General features: G+C 36.5%; 1 long non-coding RNA gene across 1 annotated transcript; it reads right to left on the bottom strand.

Moving 5' to 3' along the window:
- Positions 1 to 3,654: 3,654 nt before the first annotated feature.
- On the bottom strand, positions 3,655 to 21,568 carry LOC140600730 (uncharacterized). The gene is made up of 3 exons (XR_012003891.1): positions 21,331 to 21,568; positions 15,362 to 15,434; positions 3,655 to 4,336 (listed from the first exon to the last, which is right to left on the bottom strand). It is a non-coding gene; the product is annotated as an uncharacterized lncRNA (long non-coding RNA).
- Between the last annotated feature and the right edge of the window lie 743 nt (positions 21,569 to 22,311).

The following is a 22,311-nucleotide window of genomic DNA, read 5'->3' as shown; positions in this document are numbered from 1 at the left end:
ATTGGTGTCATCACCATGTAGGTGGTAGTTAAAATCACAAGAATGGATGAGATCCCTGGGAAGTTCCTAGTGAGTAGATCTCTGGGTTGCAGACTAAATCCTTGGAATATTAGTATTTTAAAGCATGGGCAGGAAAACAGGTGCTGATGACAAAGGGAGTTATCAAGAATATTAAATCTATCAGAATTTAGTTGGACAAAGTGGTCATTGCATTTACTAATTAGAACATCACTGAGATCTTAGCCAAAAGGCAGCATCAGTGGAGTGATGAAGCAAGAAGCCAATTGTTTTGGGTTGCAATATGAATTTGAGGTGAACAAATGAATACAGCAAATGGTATACTTAGAAGATTGACTATCAAGAACATACAAGAGATACTTAGCCATTTTGAGAGGAAGAGATTACAGAGAGAATAGCCTAGGCATCAGTGACAATAATGCTGGTTGTGCCTTCCAGTGGCCAAGGCTAGGAGTATTGGTGGTGTAAATTGTAGCACTTAGTGCCCAGTGTGGTGTCTGGTTTTGGTGACCTCACATATCAGGTCTTTAGATGATTTGAGCATGTTCTTGGCTTTATATCTGTGATCTTGGCTGTCCACTCACCTGACTTTTCTGCTTAAATCATCCAGTTAGTTTATTTTGTTTGCAAATGAGTATGCCTACTGATAGTTTGGTCTTCAGTATCTAGACTGGAGAAAGATAAAAAAGTGAGTGATAAATCTCAGATTTAAGAAGGTCAGATTCAGACTCAAATATCTAAGTAATTTGAAAGTAAGTTTGTGTTCTCACCAGTCTGGTCTGTTTCTTTCTTTCTTTCTTTCTTTCTTTCTTTCTTTCTTTCTTTCTTTCTTTCTTTCTTTCTTTCTTCTTTCTTTCTTTCTTTCTTTCTTTCTTTCTTTCTTTCTTTCTTTCTTTCTTCTTTCTTTCTCTTTCTTTCTTTCATTACCCAAATAAGCAACCAACTAATGAACTAACCAACCAAATACAGTTATCAATATTTTATTGATCCTTCTCTTGCTCAGTAATGTGAGGAGTGTAACAGATTAAAGTTCCCAATACCCAGGAGTTCATAGGACAGCAAGGTAGTCTAGTGAAAATCTTGAGAATAAACTGTCAGTTGCGGTATATATACTCAACATGAGCATTTCCAAGGCAGTAAGAGTCTCAGTACTTCATGTCCCTCATTTCCTTAGGAGCAGTTAAAGATTTTTAAAAAGCCAAAGATACTATTTTTGACCCCTCTCCCATACAACTCAGGGTGAATGCAACTCAGGGTGAATAGAATAGCAACTAAAAGTTCAAAGAAATTTAGTTGAGGGCCTTCTTATTATAGGATCTCCAGATGCCATATGGATATCTTCAGAAAAGCCTTTTACTTTCCTCGAACTGATCTGACACCAATATCATGACTTTTCAGCTAACTAAAATGTTTAAATATAATTACTGAGACCTCTCAGTGCACTCATTCCTATTTCTGCTATATTTTCAGTGATGCCTAAAAGACTGATGACATATTCCCAACGATGATATGCTCAAACTCACTTGATAAGAACAAACTAGACAGTGTTATGGTAGCAAAAAATTTATAACATCTTAGTGACTTAGCAAAAAATAATTTACTTCTCTCCCTAAAAATCTGCTGCAAGCTAATAAGACCCTTCTCCATCTAATGAGCCATGATATTCTTGTTTTGGCAATCTCATTTCAACATGTAGCCTTTAAGATCTCCAGAGTAGAGGGAAGAGGGTGTTGGAGGGCCATGCATTGTCTCCTAAATGCCTTGGCTTAGGAGTGATACATTTCACTTCTGCTTGTGCCTTATTGGATAAAACTAGTCGTCTGCCCTGCTAACTGCAAAGGAAGCTGGGAAATATGGAGGAACTCATGAAATATTGAATTTACCTTAGTGCCTCTTCCAAAGCATTTTTTTGGGGGGGAGGTGCAAACTAAGATTTTAAAAGTTTAGAAAAAATAGATCAGCATTCATTTGCTCATGCCTTCAAGTATTCATCCACTTTATAAGCACTAAGTATTCTTTTTATAAGCACTAAGTATCTGATTCTGTATTGGATATGAAAAATAAAAATAATGAATAGGTCTCAAGCTGTTTAATGCCTAATATAGTATTGAAATAATATAGAGACAAGAGACTGATCTATCTATTTATTTTACAATCTTAGGGGGTAGTAAAACAACAGCTGCTTGATAAATGCTTGTCTAATTATACCCCTTTAGATTTTTGCTCAAATATTCCCTTCTCCATGAAGCCTCCCTGATCATCTTTTTTACTACTGTTCAAGACTCAAGCATTCCTTGTCTTTGTTATAATCTGGTCTTCTCCAGAGCACTTATTACAATATATGCTACTTATTTATCTATCATCTCATTCCCCATAATACACTGTACACTCAAATAGGGCAAACATTTTTGTTTTTGAGTCAGTGCTGTTTCAAAGCTTCCACAATACCTAGAATACAGTAGGCTCAATATATATTTATTGAATTATGTGACTGAAGAAAATGATCAAAGCATAAAAGAAGTAGAACTGATGAATGATGAGATTTTAGGTGAAAGCATTATCTTGAAAGGCACAGAGGATCAGGGAAGGTTTGATGGTGAGCTAAGTAGCAAATGTGCAGGTGTGCATAGAGGCTTTCCAGGAAGAGCCCATCATACATAGTGTTACCATCAAGATGAATGAGTAAGTGGTTGGCTGAGGGCTGGGTGAATGAATATGGGCAGGGGAAAATTACTCTGTACTCTCCGTGACTACATACTTTGCTTATGAGCTCTGAAGTATGATGTGAAAGTCTTGTATTAGAGTCAGTCATAAAGCATCAAGAGACTCCCCATGATACCAGGATAGTGGAATGCTGGAAAAATGTGCAACTTTCTGTGCCACAGACAAGTGTTGCAGAAACTCTTCAGAGTGAGTAAGCTCAGGGTTGGGAGGTAGATTACAGGCATGGTAGCTGTTATTTTTGTTTAGTTCTTTGTTTTTGAGGGAATTCAGCTGAATAAGTGAAGCAGAACAAGAACACACTAATAGGTTGGCTGGAAATGATAGAAACCTAAGTATCCCTCAAGGGCCAATACAAATATCTCCTCCTTTCCTGAACATTTCATTCTCTCTCTCAGGCACATGTAGCATCCTCTACATACTTCTATTTGGGGTATAGGTGAATTTTGCAAAAGTGAATTAACTGAATTCTCAGTGTGAAAAGTGAATGATTTGTTGAAACTATAAATATACTGACTGTAATCTATGACAAGAATGAATAGCAGCGCTATGAGTTTTCAACAAATTATCCTGCTTTGTGTGACCTAGTGCCTAAAATGTATTTGATGATCAATTAAGTGCTCACCGGCTGAAATTTGAAACTCAAATCTGTAGGCAAAAATATCTTTATCATTGTCTCCTTTGAAAATAATTTCCCTAAATCAGAAGTCTAAACAGCACCATTCCATAAGATAGTAACATACATTGAAAAGCACCAAGTAGCATGTTCATTTTTTGTTTCTGATTTATTTGTTCATAGACAGTAGATATGCATTAACTGGTTTCATTTTTACACTAGAATTCTGTGCCCTTTGTGCAAGATGTAGAAGTTAATTGGCAGCTAACTCACTTTGATGACAACTTTGGTGTGCTTGAGGGACATATTTTCGTAAATTGCCACATTTTTGATAGATTTTACCATGACTGGTTTACTTATAGATTGTTATTACGCTCCAGTAGGATTCACTGCCTCTGCTCTGCACAGATGATGGGGTAGAAACTCATGCTCTCTTACTTCTTAGCAACAATGATAATAACAATGTATATGCAGTGTGTGTTTTCACAGCACAGCAAAGAAAGAAGAAACCCAAGAGAGTCCACATAGTCATCAGAGCATTTACTGTGAAACTAGAACAAAGTACTATAATTTCAAAGATGCTGTTAAAGGCATCTTGCCTTACAGAGAGGCATTGAAGAACACATCCATTAGACATGAACTTTTGTTAGATCTGTGAGCAGGCTTCTCTCTAACAGAGGTCAATAATGTTGTTTCCAGGCTGCTTTCTCCCTGAAAGCAGTTACCATGGGTTTGCTAAATCCCAAGGAACTGTACTCCCAGTGGTTGCATGGAGCCCAATTCTGAGAGAGCACTGAATTGGCCTTCATTTCCAATCTCTTGCTTAGTGGAGATTTAGAAGAATCATTCCCTTTCCTTCTCGGAGCCTCTATTTTCTCATCTTTGCAGAGATTTATGATTATGTGAAATTCGGGCTTCCAATCAAATTCCTCTTTGATGACAATGAAGTCTCAGGTAGGCAGTGTGATAAGGAAGGGGATGCTGGAAAAGAGTGATGTTTCAAGATGTTAATGGTACAGTTGTGGGGCAATTTGGCTTTTCTGAGAAATGTGTGCAGCCCTACTCATGCAGGACATTCTAACTTCTTGAGAGGAGGTAGTGGGATTGCGCAACAGCTTCTTACTCTAAGTCTCCCATGTGCAGAAGGTAACCCTGGGCAGGTCATTTTTCCATTTATTCCTTATTTAGCAATTATTGTCAAAGAGTAAACTGTCATTATAATAAACAGCATTTCACCATTACAGTTTGCTCTGTAAAGCTTAATTAAGGAATAGCTACTTTATTTGAAAATTCTAACCAACAAATGAGTTGCCCAACTACCTGCCTTCTTAAGAAAGGACAAAAGACATGGTGTAATCTTTCACAGTAACCAGGGATCATTATTATGACAATCCATTACCATAGTGGAGTGGTGATATAGTTGGATCATCAGTCAGCACACCCTGCACCAGGCATTCCTATTCTGGGATCCATCAAAACAGAGACCCAAGGATCCCCTACCTGTGTTCCCCAATTTGTTGACAAGTTCTAGTGTATTTATGTTGTATACATGTGCATGAGAAAGAAGTTCACAGTTTCCTCAGACTGTCCACGATGTCCATATCCAAGTTTTTAGGAAATACTGAACTACGCTAAAGTGCTCACATAGCAATGTTCATATGACTGAAGACATGCTTTTAACAGATTCACCTTCATCATTTAGCACAGTGTGGGCACAAAAATGTATGGAAAATAGACTGTGTTTTAAAACACATGAACTTGGAAATACACTAGCAGTGCTCTTTCTTAGTGACTGAAAGGATTTTTCTGCTAAACAGAACAACTGAATGTATACTGGGTCACTGAATAGCAAAAATCCACATGTTAACTTTTTGAGATCTTATTTCTCTTTTATAACCTCCTGGCATTTCCCATACTATGTATTTGCTGCTTTGAATATCATTAGCTATCTTATTATCTAGGATTTCAAGTAAACTAAACTGTATATACTTCCTTAGGTAGAGGCACAATATAATATCTGGACCTGATATTTGAAGCTTCATTTTTAAAAATTCAATTACAATGTAACTGGAAAGAATACTGGCAATTAGCAATGTAAAACTCAAAAGTAATTAATAACCATAAGCACATGTCAGATCCATAAAAGGCCAGTCCCCACCCCTAGTCACTTTTACCACCTGCCAGACCCTCAATCTCAGTTATTATATTCCTCTAAATTCCAAAACTGCAAACACGGCACTTACTTACAGTATGATTTATTACACCAAACCCAAGCTCTGCTGAGCCCCTCTGGTTTATTATTAATAAGGTACCTGTGAGGTCACCATCAAATCTCAACAAGGTACAAGGTTCCAGAGTGCTAGCAATGAAAGAAAATCTTGGCTGATAGAAAAAAGAAGAATTCTCTTCCATATTTGAGCCCAGTGCATTTGGCAAAATTAAACAAAAAATGTACATCAGCAGTTTTGTGTTTGGAGTATCATGTTTTGCAATTTTTTAAAACCCAGATGAAAAATTATGTTGCTGTGCATGAGAACCATTTAGATAATCAGCTACCTGCTTTTCCAATGGGACTTCAGGAGTTCATTCCTGCTATTATGAAGAACAAATGTGGTTGCAAATTAATGGAATCCTTCTCCTTGGAACTGGGAGAAGTTGGACAAGATTGGAGATTGAATATGTACCAGGAGTTAAGGAAGGACCTAGATAACTGAGAGGATGCCAGTCATTTCAATGTTTAAACAAAGGGCTGAGCAACTTAAGTGATGCCCTAGTAATGTATGGCTGAATTTCAAGAAATACACCTAGCTAAAAATTATACTGAATTTATTTAACAGCTGCTAGGGGGCCAGTATTATGTTTTTTGATAAGGGGGAAAATGTCTTATCCACGGATCTTGTTGTCCATAAGCTGACAGTTTTTTGGAAACATCAGAGAGAACATTTAGGGAGCAATTAATTACTGGGCTGCATCTCATGTTAAGTATCTGAGGAGGATTAGTGTACTCAGGGCAGGTTTTCTGAAAAAGATGAGGGTTGAGCACTACCTGGAGATTAAGCATTAGGGGACAAGGCATGTGAGTAAGCAAAGGACAGGAATGGCAGTGAAGATGAGGAGGTAAAGGAGAGACAACTGTAAAAACAAAATGCTTCCAATTCAAAGGATACAACTGTGAGTTATTTGACATCATAGACTATGATTAATATATGTACTGTGACATCCTCCTCAATGACTGGTACAAAGGGAGGTTAAATATGCATGATAAATGGACAAACTGATGAATAAATGTTTGAATGAAAAGAGGGCTGGACTTTTTTTTCATCTTGATTTGTCTACCACTTCACCCTTTCCTTAGATGTCCACTGTGATGTGAGTGTGACTTCAGGATCCATAGTTGGATATCAAGAATCATGTCCCAAAGCCTAGCAAATTTAAAATTAAATTCTAGTGCTTCCACTTACCAACTGGGTAACACTGGGTAAATCTTTTAGAGGACAGATAGATGATAGATAGATAGATAGATAGATAGATAGATAGATAGATAGATGATAGATGATAAATATGTTTGAGAGAGAGAGAGTGTGTGAGGTGGGGGGAAGAGCAGAGGGGAAGGGAGAAGGGAGGGGAAAGTATCTCAGGCCGATTCTGTGACGAGCACCAAGGAGTCCAACACTGGGCTTCATCTCAAGACCTGAGTGGAAACTGGGAGTCAGACACTTAATCAATTGAGCCACCCAGGCACCCAGTTGGGTAGTTCATTTTAACACTCTAAGCCTCATTTTTTCTCATCTGCAAAAAAAAATGTTCATCTTTCCTTTTCATTGTGAAGAGTGAATAAGAAACAACTGGTAAAGTACTCACTTTTTCTAGTGTTTGAAAAATTATAATTTTATTAAATTTAGATATACTAGGAAGACAACTTTATTAGGAAAAAAATGAAATGTCTATCCACAGTGACTTTTATCAATAAATGTAAATTATTTTGAATTACAGACGCTTGTTTATAGAAATAAATGATGTGAGATTCTAAGATATTCAGGAAGACCAAGTCTGAATTCGCTCTAAGCTCCTGAGACACCAATGTTAGGTGTTTGTTAGGTTTTTGTCATCATGTTGAAATACATGGAATAAGGAGGAATGCAATCTAAGTACACTTTCTTAAGTATTCTTCCTTCTTCCTACACTTCTTTTTAGCAAACAACTATCCTGCTGTTTTCTGGAATTGTTGCCTATATCACTGGAAATAATATGCAGCATGAAAGCTATTTGAGTCAGAGTCAGATATCTACTTACATTAGAGAAGAAGAGCTTTGCTGAAGTTGGGAATGTTTCACTTAATGAAAACTGGGAATGATCTAGATTCACTGGCAAGCACACTGGCTGAGGGAGTTTCTTAAGAGTTTTATTTTATACTTGGAGTCAATTGTGTACAATTCCCATCCTTCATTGGCTTATTAACTCCTGAAAGTAAGATGCTATTTCTTACAAAGGCCCTTTTTCAGGGAAGAGGAGAACCAATGAAGAAGCAGAGGGAAGGATGAGCCTTCTAAAAACTCAGAAATGTTCCTTAGTCTCCTCATGTTCATTGTCCTTCCCTTCAAAATACATACACCATCCCTAGGACAGGATCACATGGGTATTACACTAGTCAGGGCTCTCTAGAGAAACAGATCCAATTGTTGAGAAAGAGAGACTGATTGATTCAGCATCCTGGAGACCCAGAGAGAGCCAGTGTTTCAGTTCATCTTCAAAGGCAAGAAAGAATTGATGTCCCAGCTCAAGGCAGTAAGTCAGGAGGAATTTCCTCTAACTTATGGGAGGTTCAGCTATCCCACTGTCTGTTCTATCCAGGTCTTTAACTAACTGAATGAGGTCCACCCACATTGGGAGAACAATCTGCTTTACTCAGTATATAGATTCAAATATTGACTTCATCCAGAGACATCCTCACACACATACTCAGAGTAATGCTTAAGCAAATATCTTGGTACCCTAGGATGAGTCACGTTGACACAAAAACTATCACATGTAAAAACAGGCCTGAATATCAACAGTCAGTAGTAAATGACATAAGTGACAGTGGAAGAAGAAGAAGTTTTACTCCTTCAGAGCACCCTTTGTGCCAATATCTAGAACACGATTGACCATAACTCATCATATGCACTGAGAAAGAAGCCCAGGGAAGACTTGATATTTGTGAAATATGCCTTCATTATGATCTATTTTTTTTTATTCCACCTACTCCTGAACATAAGCTTGGATATGGGGCTGTAGATAAACACTCAATTTTTAATTCTGTGTCTTATTAATCTTTTGCTGACCACTCAGTGCCTATTGTGAGCCTTAGGAGGAAATGACAAAACCTGTCTCAGCAGTGGCTCATTAAAGGCCAGAAAGAAATGGTCATCATGTGTTATTTTAATGTTCAGTTTTTGGGTTGCAATCTATAAAGCTCTACATATGATACGCTTAAAAGTTTTCTTCTTCCATTGTGTAGACCTGGCTCATGTTGGATAGAAGGCTGAAATCTACCTGAGTATACTATTACCATTCTCACTTCTTTGCCAAAGCCCTTTCACTCACTGTTAGCAAAATAAAAGATGAAAACACAGCTTCCCGAAGCCACTTAAATCTTTCCCAATGACAGAAACATAGGAGGCTAACACAGATGGTAGGAAGACAAACTATGGGTGAACAAGCTAGAGATTGGTCCTCATCTTGCTGCCTAATTGATTTGACTGATTTCTGAATTTGCCAAAGCAACATTAGCATGTTGCTTTCTTCCAGTGTAGAGTCCTTCCCATTTAAAAAAAAAATCCTTTGCCCCATCTATCACAGACCTTGTTCAACAGTACACTGTAGGTTACCTGGGTGGCTCAGTGGTTGAGCATCTGTCTTTGGCTCAGATCGTGATCCCAGGGTCCTGGGATCGAGTCCTAAAACAGGCTCCCCATAGAGAGCCTTCTTCTCCCTCTGCCTATGTCTCTGCCTTTCTCTCTGTGTCTTTCATGAATAAATAAAATCTTAAAAAAATTACACGTGAAAAAAAATTACACTTGATGCAAGGATGACACAGGTCCTGTTCCTCCAATACTGAACACAAGTGGGAAACCAAAAGTTCATGCCAAGAACTGAATGGAGAGGTTATCACATAAGAAAGGGCTTTCATCCCAATTTAGCTTAATGGAATGAGATAGAGTTTCAATATTTTGAAATATAGACAAATTGATATGAAAACAAAACAACACCCTCTGTAGCACAGACCCTCAATGATCTAAGAGACATTTTCTCAAAGTCAAAGATGACCACATTATTCTGCAAAATCTTGGCTGTATAAATGAGACCTGTGCTGAGGTCTGCAGAACATACTCACAAAAATGCAAAGACTGAAAGCACAGAAGTGTGAAAACTCCATTCAGGCAGTATGAAACGAAGAAAGCAAAATGATTCTAACTACTCCTACCTAACCTTCACTCCTTTTAAAAAATCAATTTGTGCATTTATTTATTTTAAAAAACTATGTATTGTCTGTTTGCATGCTACCCACTACCATCTACTTTTCCTAATGTAAGACCCATGAGTTCAGGAAAGTTGTTTTATTCACATTTATATTTTCAGAATCTAGACCAGTACATGGCACAAAGGTTTCCAGGAAACATATTTGGATTAGTTGACCAAAATCATACAAAAGCTAGGAAATACTTAGCACTTGTAATCAAGGAGAAACCAAGTGCAAACAGTTCAGCTTGAGAAAGAAAAGGGTTAATTGACCCACGAGTCTCACAAGCAAAGAAAAAGTTGTTCACAGGAATAAGTGAATAGGGCCATTTAATGTTATCCCATCTGTACTCTTGGGCTCCAAGTGGCAGGGGTGGAAGTCAAGATTTAGCTATAACACAGTGATGGGGAAATTTTTAACTATTAACTTATGGGAAATTAATCATAGGCTTGTAAACAGAATACCAGGTGATAGTCCTCACATGGAACTTTTACCATGCATGGCACATGAACTGAAGACTTACACTTCTATGGTGGCCTCCAACTGTACTAGGAGCAAAAGACACATAGAAGAGAGTCTCTTCCACTGAGAGAAGTAGCTCACTGCTTCTTCCTTACATAAAGCAGTAATGCTAAGTCTAGCAAAGAAACACATCAGTGTTGCTAGGTTTAAATTTAGGATGGGGTCTTGAATAATATAAGCTAAATTGAATAAAATGGACATGAGAAATTGAAGTTCTAACAGAGAAGATGAGTCAATGTGGGGAAATACAGGGATATGGAGTTACAGGTAAAACTGGATGGGATTTTTTCACACAGGAGAAGGGAAATCTTGTCCCTGACCCTCCAGGGGAAAGAGCTAAATATAGCCATAAATAAGCAATATATTTAGTTTGTTAGGTGGTTTCTAGTTTTTATTTTTATTTTTAAAAATATTTTGTTTGTTTAATCATGAGAGAGAGAAAAAAAGTGAGAGAGATACACAGAGAGAGAGAGAAAAAGAGAGAGAGACATAGACAGAGGGAGAAGCAGGCTCCCTACAAGGAACCTGATGCTGGACCCCTGGATCACACCCTGAGCCAAAGGTAGACGCTCAACTGCTGAACCACCCAGATGTCCCTGTTTCAAGTTTTTAAATTCCAGTTAGTTAACATGTAGGGTAATAATGGTTTCAAGAGTAGAATTTAGTGATTCATCACTTGTATATATCACCCAGTGTTCATCACATTAAGTGCTCTTCTTAATACCCATCACTCATTTAACCCATCCCCTACTACTCACCTCTCCTCCATCAAATCTCAGTTTGCTCTCAGTAGTTAAGAGTCTCTTATGGCTTGCCTCCCTCTTTTTTTTTTCTTTTTCCTTCCCATATGTTCATCTGTTTTCTTAAATCCCACATATGAGTGAGATCATATGGTATTTGTCTTTCTCTCACTGACTTATTTCGCTTAGCATAATCATACACTCTAGTTCCATCCACATCATTGCAAATGGCAAGATGTCATTCTTTTTTGATGCCTGAGTAATAACATTCTAGTGTGTGTGTGTGTGTGTGTGTGTGTGTGTCACATTTTCTTTAACCATTCTATAGTCAAGAGACATTTGGGCTCTTTCCATAATTTGGCTATTGTTGATAATGTTACTATAAACACTGGGATGCATGTGCCCCTTTGAATCAGTATTTTTGCGTCCTTCAGTAATACCTAGCAGTAATAAGCAGCAGTTTTATCTTGGTGGGGAGAGAGAAAAAAGTTTTTAGAAAAATTGTTCTTGAAGTCTTCAATATTCTTCAAGAAATAAAAGGCAAATTTGTTCGCTGAGGATAAAATTTATGTAGTCAGATAACAGTTTTAAGACAAGATCTGAGTTTTAAAAGAGTAACTGAGAAGAATAAGAGCAATCCTTCCCAGGAAGAAAACTGAAATGATTGCTGAGTGATACTGAGACTCTTGTAATAGTGGACACAGATTTAGATGTCATATACAGGCATGGTGGTATTTTCTTCAAAAGTTACCAGTCACCTAGGCACACAAATAGAGAGTGCAGACCATGGTTACCCGCCCCCCACCCCCCCAGCCTGGGCTGCCAGGAGTTAGGTGGCAGATAGCAAGATGACTGATGGTTCTAGTAAGAGAGAAGTTCGGATGCATCATCAGTTAGTGGCACAGCTATTCCTCTAGCCCTGTCACTTTGCACCTGTCATAAGTGCAGAGTGATCTACATAAAATAGAGTCATCCCTTACATTCTTTAAGCTCCTCACTAAAAATAGGAGAAAATTCATACCCTTTTCTATGGATGCTATGTGACATATCCCTTCATAATATGGGCACAATCTACCTCTTTAACCTTACCTCTTAATAAATGCCCCACTGCCTAATCTTGCTTCATGCTTTGTGAGTTCTTTTCCAAATAGGGACCAATTTCTGTCTTCTCCATTAGGATGCAGGGATTTCCACACCTAACTGCTAGAATGCTTCTATCTTCAGTGAATTTCCACAATCTGCTCCCTCTTATTAAAACATTCTTTGTCATGTCTGAGAACTCATAGGCTTTGTTCCTAACACTCATCATATATCACTCTGTCAAGCTTTCACTTCTTAATTTCAATGAGTTTTGATGTATGCAAAGTGAACCACTCTTTCCCTTATACAAATTTTATAACTTGTCCGTATTTCCAAACTTACTTGATTATAATTATACATTTAAATAATGTTTCTCCTACTGGATAGTGATCACATTAATAACAATGACTTTCCATCACATTTTTTTTTAACCTCAGGACTTCAATGAAACACTGGAGTTGCTCAATAAATATGCATTGGTCTCAAGACACTGTGACTGTAGAGTTAGGTATCGGAGATAACGTGTATCTGAATAGTGAAGGGGCACCAAACGGGCAACTCCAGACACAATGAAAGATGCAAAGAGACCTTAGGTTTGGAAGATAATGACAGCTCTGCCTTTATAGACTGCTTCAGAGAGTAGCACATAATATAGATGCAAAGGTCAGGTGAGCTAGACTATAGAAATCTTTAAAAACTACATAATGAAGATTAGATGAGATACTGTTGAAAATTAGAATCCCAATGATTAAAATGTTTTCATTCTCTTTTCTGAGAAACATTAGAAGATGAAATTACTAAAAAAAGTCACTTTATACTAAAATTTACTAGTCCAAACTTTTCTATAACTATATGTAAAAGTATCTTCTTTTTTCACTTCACTGAGTTTTTACAGGATTAAATTATTAAACATAATTACACATAAAAAACCCTACTAAAATGAAAGGTGCCATAATTAAACAAAATTAAATTACAAATGTCAGAAGCCAGACACAAAAGAGTTCAATTCCATATGATTTAAATTCATTTAAAGTACAAAAACATGAAAACACATTAATCTATGTTGTCAGAAGTGAAGATAATAGTTACACTTGGATGTGATACTGCCAAGGATGGACCAAGAAGAGAGTTTCTGAGCTACTGGATTATTTTTTTTTCTATGATTTAGGTGCTAGCTGAATATACATGTGTTCAGATTATGAAAGTTCATGGAGATGCACCTTTTTCTAAATGTATATCACTTTTAAAAATGCTTTAAAAGTATAAACCCAAGGCTAAGAGTAAAGTTTGCAGAAAAAAAAAATATATATAATACACAAAAAAGATTACTGTGTCTAATGTAAAACAAAACAAAACAAAACAAAACTCCAACAAATTTATTCAAAAAAGACAAATAACCCAGGAGAAAAATGGGCAAACAGCATTAACAAGCAACTCATAGAAGGGATACAAATGGCTAATAAACATGTTTTTAAAAAGATGTTTAATTTATTATTGATCTGGAAGCTGCAAATTCAAACAACAACTAGCTACCATTTTTCACCTAACAGACCAGCAAACATTAAGAAGATGGATAATACCATAATGGTCAGTGTTTGTTGAGTACATACTATGTGATGACATTTTTCTACATGCTTTATTTTTTTTATAATCCTCATTTAACTTGTGGTCTCATTTCTAATCTCCATTTTACAGGAAATATTAGTACTTTTCTCAAATAGTAGGTGGTAAAGTTAGGCTTCAAAGCAGGCCATTGATCCCACAACTCTTAGCCATTATTTTAGCTACCATTTTGTATATTTTATGTTCTCTATTGAATTCTGCATGTTAGTAATGAATCTCTTTCGTCTATAGACACTGACCAATTCAGAAACCAAATAGGAGCAGAGGGTAATTAAAAATATATTTGTTATGTTATGGTGGTTATTAAAATTGCTACTTTAATACTTTTCATGAGCTGCCCAAGTATCTCAATGATAACTTGAAAATGGTTCTGTCATGGTCCTTTGTATTTTTTTTAATCACTAAACTACTAAAAATTAAGTCTATAGACACGTGCATTGACTTCATTTGGCAAATGAAGTAGAAGAAATGTTGGGATTATGCTTAAATTTAGTCATAAACTTTAGTTTTAGATTGAGTCATAAACACTGAATGCTATAACCAGACAAATGGCAGGAAAAATAACATAGATACTATTTTCTTCATCTTTTGTAACCAAAGGTCAATGAAACATAGGAGGTCAGGAAAAGAAACATGAAGAGAGAGTAAAATTATAATGCTATTATTGCTAAGTAGATATTACTTTTAAAAAGTACTAATTAGAAGCACCTGAGTGGCTCATTTGGTTAAGCGTCTGCCTTTGGTTCAGTGCAGGATCTTAGGGTCCTAGGATAGAGTCCCATGTTGGGGTCCCTGCTTAGCAGGTTATCCCTCTTCTTCTGCTGTTCCCCTGCTTGTGTTCCCTCTCTCTCAAATAAATAAATAAAATCTTTTTTTTAAAGTGCTGATTATATTACATAAAATATTACATAAAGTTATAGTTACCTTTAGAAACACCATAGAAGAAAAGATACAACCTTCAAAATTATCAGAACATATGCACAGAATATAACAAAGAAAATCACCATGTAGAGATTACAAAGCACAGGGACATATCACAAAAAATCTAAAACTAAAGATATCTGTCATATATGTACATACATACATTTTTTGTATATTTTTTATTGAAGTTCGATTTGCCAACATATAGCATAACACCCAATGCTCATCCCATCAAGCCCCCCCCTCAGTGCCCGTCACCCAGTCACCCCATATATAAATTGACTACGATACCAATTGAAAGAAACAATATCATTTAGACCACAAATCAAAACCTCATATACTCCATACCAGAGAAACACTTAAAACAAATGATTTAGAAAGGTTATCAAAGTTTTAAATTACAGAGAGTTGGTAAAATGTCCTTCACCCACACAGGCAGAAACAATAGATAATGATGTGATTTGAGGGGGCAGAGATTAATTATAAGCCTCTCACTTGCTTCTGAACTACGCTGGAACTTAAGAATACAGATGAGGCACAATACAGTGCCTATTTTGGTAAAATTATATTGGGGACATAGCTTTAAAATCTGAATTGAATTTATCTACTCAAGGAAGGTACCTGTAGGGGTTCTGGCCCCATGATCATGTCCCAGGAAGTAGAAGTGAAAGGATGCTTTACTGCAGGTCTGCATCTGAGGGAGGAAAGGAGAAGGGTGGTAAGGTAAGAGACAGAAAGAGACAGAGGGGAAAGCACACATGTGCCTGTGCACCAAGAAGACTTGGCTCCTTATGAAAAGTGACCACTGGAGTCTTTCAGACAAGTTTGTGGATAAATGATGTGATTATTCACTGATACGGAACAGTGCAAAGGGCCCATATTAGGGGAGAAAGACAACATATCTGGTTTTATATATATTGACTTTAATATGCCCAAGATAACATCAAGAAGACATAATATATAAGTCTGGAACAAAAAGAAGAGCTGTACTTTATCATTTCTCCCACTTTCCTCTTTCTCACTATGGGAGTTTTGTTATTCATTCATTATGCATAAGATTGAGAATGGCGTTTCTTCCAGTGTCACTTTTTGTAGTGTAATATTTAAATAAAACCGATACTCAGCACCAGCCCTTTTTAGCATGGTGCTCCTATTCATGATTCTGGATAGACTTCATGGTCATAGATTTCTTGTTTTTTGTTTTTTGTTTTAATTTTTCTGTCTTTCTTCCTTTAAAAGAATTCTCCCCAAGACTCTCTCACAGGTACAGAAGTTCCCCAAGTTCCCAAGTTCATCCCTGTTTGAGGATGTCTTTATTTGACACTTGGATATGAGACATATCTCAGATTGTTATGACAGTTTGGTCACAAACTATTGCGTGCTGAACTTGTAGACCTAGGCTTTTTTGGTAAAAATTCAGCGCTGTTGTAAAGAATCAGAAAGTGAATCTGATTATTTTTTTTTCACTTTGAGAGTTGTTTTTCTGCTTGGATGACTGAACATTCCTTTCTCCATTCATGAAGTTCAGTAATTTGTTGAGGATATGTTGTGGCAGTAGCTGTTATGTATGAATTCTTCTGCAAAAGACACATCCTATATTTGTTAAAATCAAGTTCAGCTGCAATTATCAGTAAAACCCAAAATAACAGTGAGTTAACAAGATAATAGTTTATTTTCCTCTCATACTAAAAAAATCTGGAGGAAGCCACTATGTCAGTATTCTAAGCACCATAAGGAGAAATGCAGAAAATGAGCAAATGATGTTCCTCTGACAATATTTCCTGTAATTCATACACATTCTTCTTGCTCACTTCCCATTGGTCAAAATTTAGTCCTATGGTCACACTTCGGTAGCAGAAGCAGTGGAGAAATGTTGTTTTTACTCCAAGCAACCTATTCCCAAATCCTCTATTTTCTCTGATATGGTCTACTTGAATTACCTTTGACTCTTCCTGCCTAATGTGAAGCATTTGCTTACTTCTCTGAGCTGCCATTTAAAAGTGACATTGCATATTCACTGTCTTTTCTGTATTCTGAGGGCATAGATGGAGTTAAGGGAAATGGGATTGCACAGAGAACACAACTAGGGAGATGTATAAACCCATACTGAAAGCTGTGGACTCTTCTGAGATCATTGAGCCTACTCAGGAATCAATCCTGTCCCCATTGAGTAACACCTTTGAGTCTCAGTCCAAATAAGACCCTGAGTTTCCATCAGAGAGAAACAGTCATGTTACTCATATTCCTTTTACTTACTGGTAACACTCCAACAGTTGTGGCCACCCTGTCAGAAGAAAAGAAATGCACTGAAGCACTCATGTTTAATGATTCAATCTAAGAGCTAGGGAAACTTCTCTGAGGCTCTTGGGAAATGTGCAGAACCTGAGGCAAACTGAATAATTTTGCTGAGGTCCATGAAAAAGACTTGGACAAAAAATAAAGATCTAAACATTAAGTTCAATGGCAAGAATTTATATGGTAAAATTTGTAAGAAGAAAGAAAATTCCAAGTATTAATTTACAAACATAATACAAACCAATTTTATTCTGATATAATTTGCTTAAGAAATGAAAGCAAATACTAAATTATATGAATTATTTATTTGGAAGAATGTCTAAGGATTGCAAATAAGTTTTTTATTTTAAACAAAGTAATGGGAGTAGATTTTCTCTCCTAGAATGTAAAATATATTTTAAAGCTCTAGTAACTAAAGGATGTGGGATAAAGCCAAGAAAAGGCAGAAGCATCGGTGCTACATGTTGGAAAAATCAGGGGAAAGAATATATTACATTCATAGTATATGATCAAGTAAGTCTTTCGAATCCAAAGGGAAAGGGTATTTTTTTAAAAAAGGCTCAACACCTAGAAAATAAAAGAACTAAATCTGAAACTAATGTAACATTGCATTTGAACTATACTCATATTAAAAAAAAAAAGCCCTAAACTATATCAGACACCAAAAAAATGTAAAATGCATTAAATATTCAAACTTAGAAAAATCTGACCAAGGAGTAAAAATACTTTACTAAATTTGCATTAGTAAAAAATATAATTGTGTATTCTTGTATCTTGTGTATTCATACAAGACACACCAGTAAAAGTAGAATGGGAAAGTTATGTATGATCAGTGAATTGTATTTATGTCAATATTCTGGTTGTGATATTCTACTATAGTTTTGAAAAATGGTTCCTTTGGGGGAAACTGGGAAAAGTGTACAAATGTATTGCTTTTGTTTCACTTGAATCTAAATCTATAATTATCTCAATACAATTTTCAAATAAAAACCTATGAAACCTAGATTTTTCCCTCCTCCAACCTATATTGTTAATATTTATCCCCGTTTATTATAGCCTCTGAACGTCACAATATTGAGTGTGAGCAGAATAGAGAAAAGCTATATATTGATGCCCATTAAACCTTTGTGAAAGTTTGCTTCTTTGAGATAATCTTGGGTCACTATATCTTTAGCTCCAATGGTGATTTATCAGATATCATGAGATCAATAAAATTAACTGGCTGATATAAACCAAACAGCATTTTTTTTTCTGGATAGGAACCATATAGAACCATTAATATGAATTTAGATTTCAATATTTATATGGAAAATATACAAGTGAGAAAAGCATATTATATAACAGCACAAAAGATACTGTCTCAAAGGAAACATACACATGTACATACATATATATTTTTTAAAGAAAGTGTTTTTATGGCGTAATGATCTTTCTTTGAAACTTCTATGCTTTTTCTGAGAGCATGCATAAGATTCTGCTTCCTGTACACAGTGAAGAGCTGTAGCAGAGAATGTTCATCACAGAATGTTTTATGCAGAATTTTATATGCCCTTGCTACCTGGTTTTTCCATCAACTCAGTTGACCCCTCAAAGCATGAAATTGTGGTGGTAATATTTGGCAGCTTCTGGCTCCTTAAGGTCCCATTATTCAAACCTTGATCTCTGGCCTGCACTCATTTAACTTCTGATTATAATTTATTTCATAACCAACCCTAATCTGCCCTCCTTTAATTTCTGATTATAATTTATTTGTTTGTAAAAACTCACTACAGGCAAAGGTATGGCCTCAGATGAGCAGGCTTCCCAGTAAAGAATTTCAGAACCAAGTCAATGTGATTTTCCTTTCCTTATAACCTATAGCAGGAAAAGGAAGAGGGACCATCATTTTACTCAATGAAATGCTGCTGATCTAGCCTGTGCTTTAACTTTTAACTTTTTTTCAAGGTTTATTATCCCTTCCTTCCTTATTACTTATTAACATCTCCTCTCTCATGGCCTGTTTACTTAAAAGGAAATATATACAACTTTTTTTGGGGGGTGAGTACAGTGCACCAACTACATTTTTTAGTATCATGCTGACACATGCTCAACTGGAAAATTATCCCCATCTCAACTGCTTGTCTTAACAGATCAATGTGAATGTAAATGAAGGAAATGAGTGAATAGAGATTTATATTTTTATCAAAGGAAAAAAATGCACAAAATAAACTGAATCCGGTGTCCTACTTATCCAGTCTCAGATGCTGTGCCTGGGTTTACAGAGACAAAGCTCGGCTCTCTAGCAGAGGACTCAAGCTCATCTTTTTACTCTGCTTCATCTCTATTTTTTTATCCTAAACAGTTTCTTGGGCCTGCCATGTTTTCCTCACCCTACTCAAATATTTGACATTTCTCAAGGCTCAGCCTTCAACACTGGCCTTTTGCTCACCAATACTCCTGCCCAATGACCAGTCTACACTCTTACTCCTGGGTTTTCCAAGCCTCACATATCTTATGATGTCTATTTTGATTTCTTACTTTCATCTTAATGCACAGCAGACCATATCTGTAAGTCTTCTTTGCTACAGGACCAAAAAAATTCATCACCTTGATCCCTTCTCCAGGCATTCATCTGCTTTGCTAATCTATTAAAGGCCCACTGAATATATTTTGCATCATCAGAACCATTCTGTATGTAACAGAAAAGTAGAAAATAAATATTAATATGGTCAAATTGAGGAGTTAGAGTCAAATTGAAAAGCCTGAAATTACGGAGTCCATGATAATGCAAAGACTGACAATCAAATGGTTAAGCTGAATTTAATGTTATAAACACTAACTGGCAATCAGCTCGGGGCCAATTAGAAATACTGAAGAATTAAAACAAATCAATTTCATTGAATTTACTTCAGATCATATGGCTGACAGCTAAGTGCCTTGTGGTAGAATTTTTTTTCTCATGTTAATATAACCAGTAGATAAGTTTCTACCAATCTCAGTGCCTGGAGCAGTGGCTGACAAGTGCTATGGGTGGGAACACTAGGAAATACATTTCAGGGAGAATGAACGGCAGAAAGTTATAACTGCACTCAGTGGAAATGATGGTAGATTCAATCCACTCTTAATTAACAATTCAATATAGTTTACATACACTTTCCCTTTCCTCACCCTCACGAAAATCACTGTGTAGTAGTTATTTAGACAATGAGGTATAAGATTTTTTTAAATTTCAAAATTCTGTGATATTGGTAACTATATTCTTAAGCAGCATTGCTGATTTTGAGTTGAGAATAGAATCACATATGACAAAAGCTCTTCTGTTTGGAATGTGATGTTTTTAGTGCTCTCTTTGGGAACCTTAAATCTTTAGAACAATAATTTTGTGATATTTTTGTCATTGGTGACATTAAGTGCAGAATCACTTATGGGACTCATCTATGACTCAATGACCATTCTAACTGATACCACATGTGCAATTAGAGTATCTAGAAATGTCATATAATTATGATGATAGCAAAAAGGAAGATAGCTGCCTTTAATGGAGTGTTTACTCTTTGCTAGTTGTATATAGACATTTTATTTTAAATATAATCATCAAGTTAAGAAAGGAAGGTAACACTGGAAATCTAAGACACTATACTCATACATTCATTCTTCATTCTTACTGTTGCCTATGATTTAATACTGCTGTGCTAGACACTAGAAATGGTCAGTGCTATTATTTCAGGTGGCAATGGTACCATTTCAGCAATGCCAGGATGATTAAACTCTTGTCAAAAAAACATACTTCATTTGAAATAGCTGAAGGCTTTAAAGCTCATCATTAATGGCCTATTTCCACACTTCCAATATGGTAGGCACTAGACACATGTGGCTCTTTAAAGTTAACTGAAATGAAATAAAAATAAAAGTTGAGTCCCTCTGGCATACCACCCACATTCCTATGGGACATTTCTACCATCACAGAAAGTTGTATTGAATAGCAATAGATACCTTTCATTGTTTCTTATTAAAGTGCAAGTTACCAAGCAATCATTTATTATTTATACCATTGGGACAAAGTATGTTTAGATCCTTTTCTAAGGCCATGTTCTGATATGTAGAAAGGGAAGGGAACATGAAGGTACTGAGGAAACTCTTCTCAACTTTCCCATTTTAAACACATTCAACTCCCATGCTATTTGCTCACACTTACAGCAATAAATTGAGTCAGTAGATCGACAACTCTGAAGGAAGACCCTCTATGTTTTCCCATCCTATTATTTTAATTAGCATTCCACTGTTTGGCATTACCAAGGATATTGGTGTGCACGAACCTCACTCATGAGGAAAAGGTATCAGCCCGGGAACAAATGCTCCTGAGTCAAGATGGGCAATCAGTGTCAGTTTGGTGGGAGTGAGACTGTCCAAAATGCTCCTCTGCCCTTGTGTTGATCACTCCTTCCTATGCACCAAGAACGGCACAGACGTTGGAAGCCTCCACATATTCTGCTTTGGTAAATTTGGAACTTGCAGTCAAAAGGGACCAAAGGCACCACTGCATGTGCATACACGCGTAGCTAAAAAAAAAAAAAAAAAAAAAAAAAAAAAAAAAAAATCAAACAAACAGTAACACCCAAAGAAGCCAGCAACTCTATTTGAACAGATCTTACTTTCCAAATGAAAGCAAAACTCATCACTTCCCAGGTTAGAACAGCTGAGACCCATCAACCAACGGAAAACAATTTGTTCGGAGTAGAAGCTGTCACCGGCTATTACCACGTGGAACGTGAAAAGCCGCTGCAGACCTCGGCTCCCTGATTCGGGCAGGCCTGTTCCCATTTCACTTGACAGCTGTGGACATTGGAATAATACAAAACATAACCTAATCAACAGACTGTGAAAAATCTGAAAGCTAAAGACAGATGTTCTGCTGCCATCACCACCTTTCATAGTTAATTATATTTATGTGGGGGGGGTGGGGGGAACAAGTGATAAGTCAACTCCTTTAAGAAGGCTTCCTTTACTATTAATGGTGAGTAAGTATGGAGTTCTCTGTCAAGCGGTGGTCCTCAATTGGCCTAAATCTGAGCTTTGGTGGCAGATGAGCCTGTGCGGAATTGGCCTATTTCATACAACAATCTACATCCATGGCCCATCGCCTTATTTTTAGCTGCTTCATTCAACTTCACTGTTCTGTTTCAGACAAGGCCTACAATGTCAAATGTATATCCAGTCCTTACTGAATGCAGTTAGTGTACACCAATCACTGCCAAACAGACTAAACGCAAGTACATTTTTCCCATCTCACTTGAAAA

This window comes from Canis lupus, chromosome 12 (assembly GCF_048164855.1).
Source record: "Canis lupus baileyi chromosome 12, mCanLup2.hap1, whole genome shotgun sequence".
Classification (NCBI taxonomy): Eukaryota; Metazoa; Chordata; class Mammalia; order Carnivora; family Canidae; genus Canis; species Canis lupus.
The sequence above is the reverse complement of the archived record's forward strand: the minus strand, read 5'-3'. Positions and strand labels throughout refer to the sequence as shown.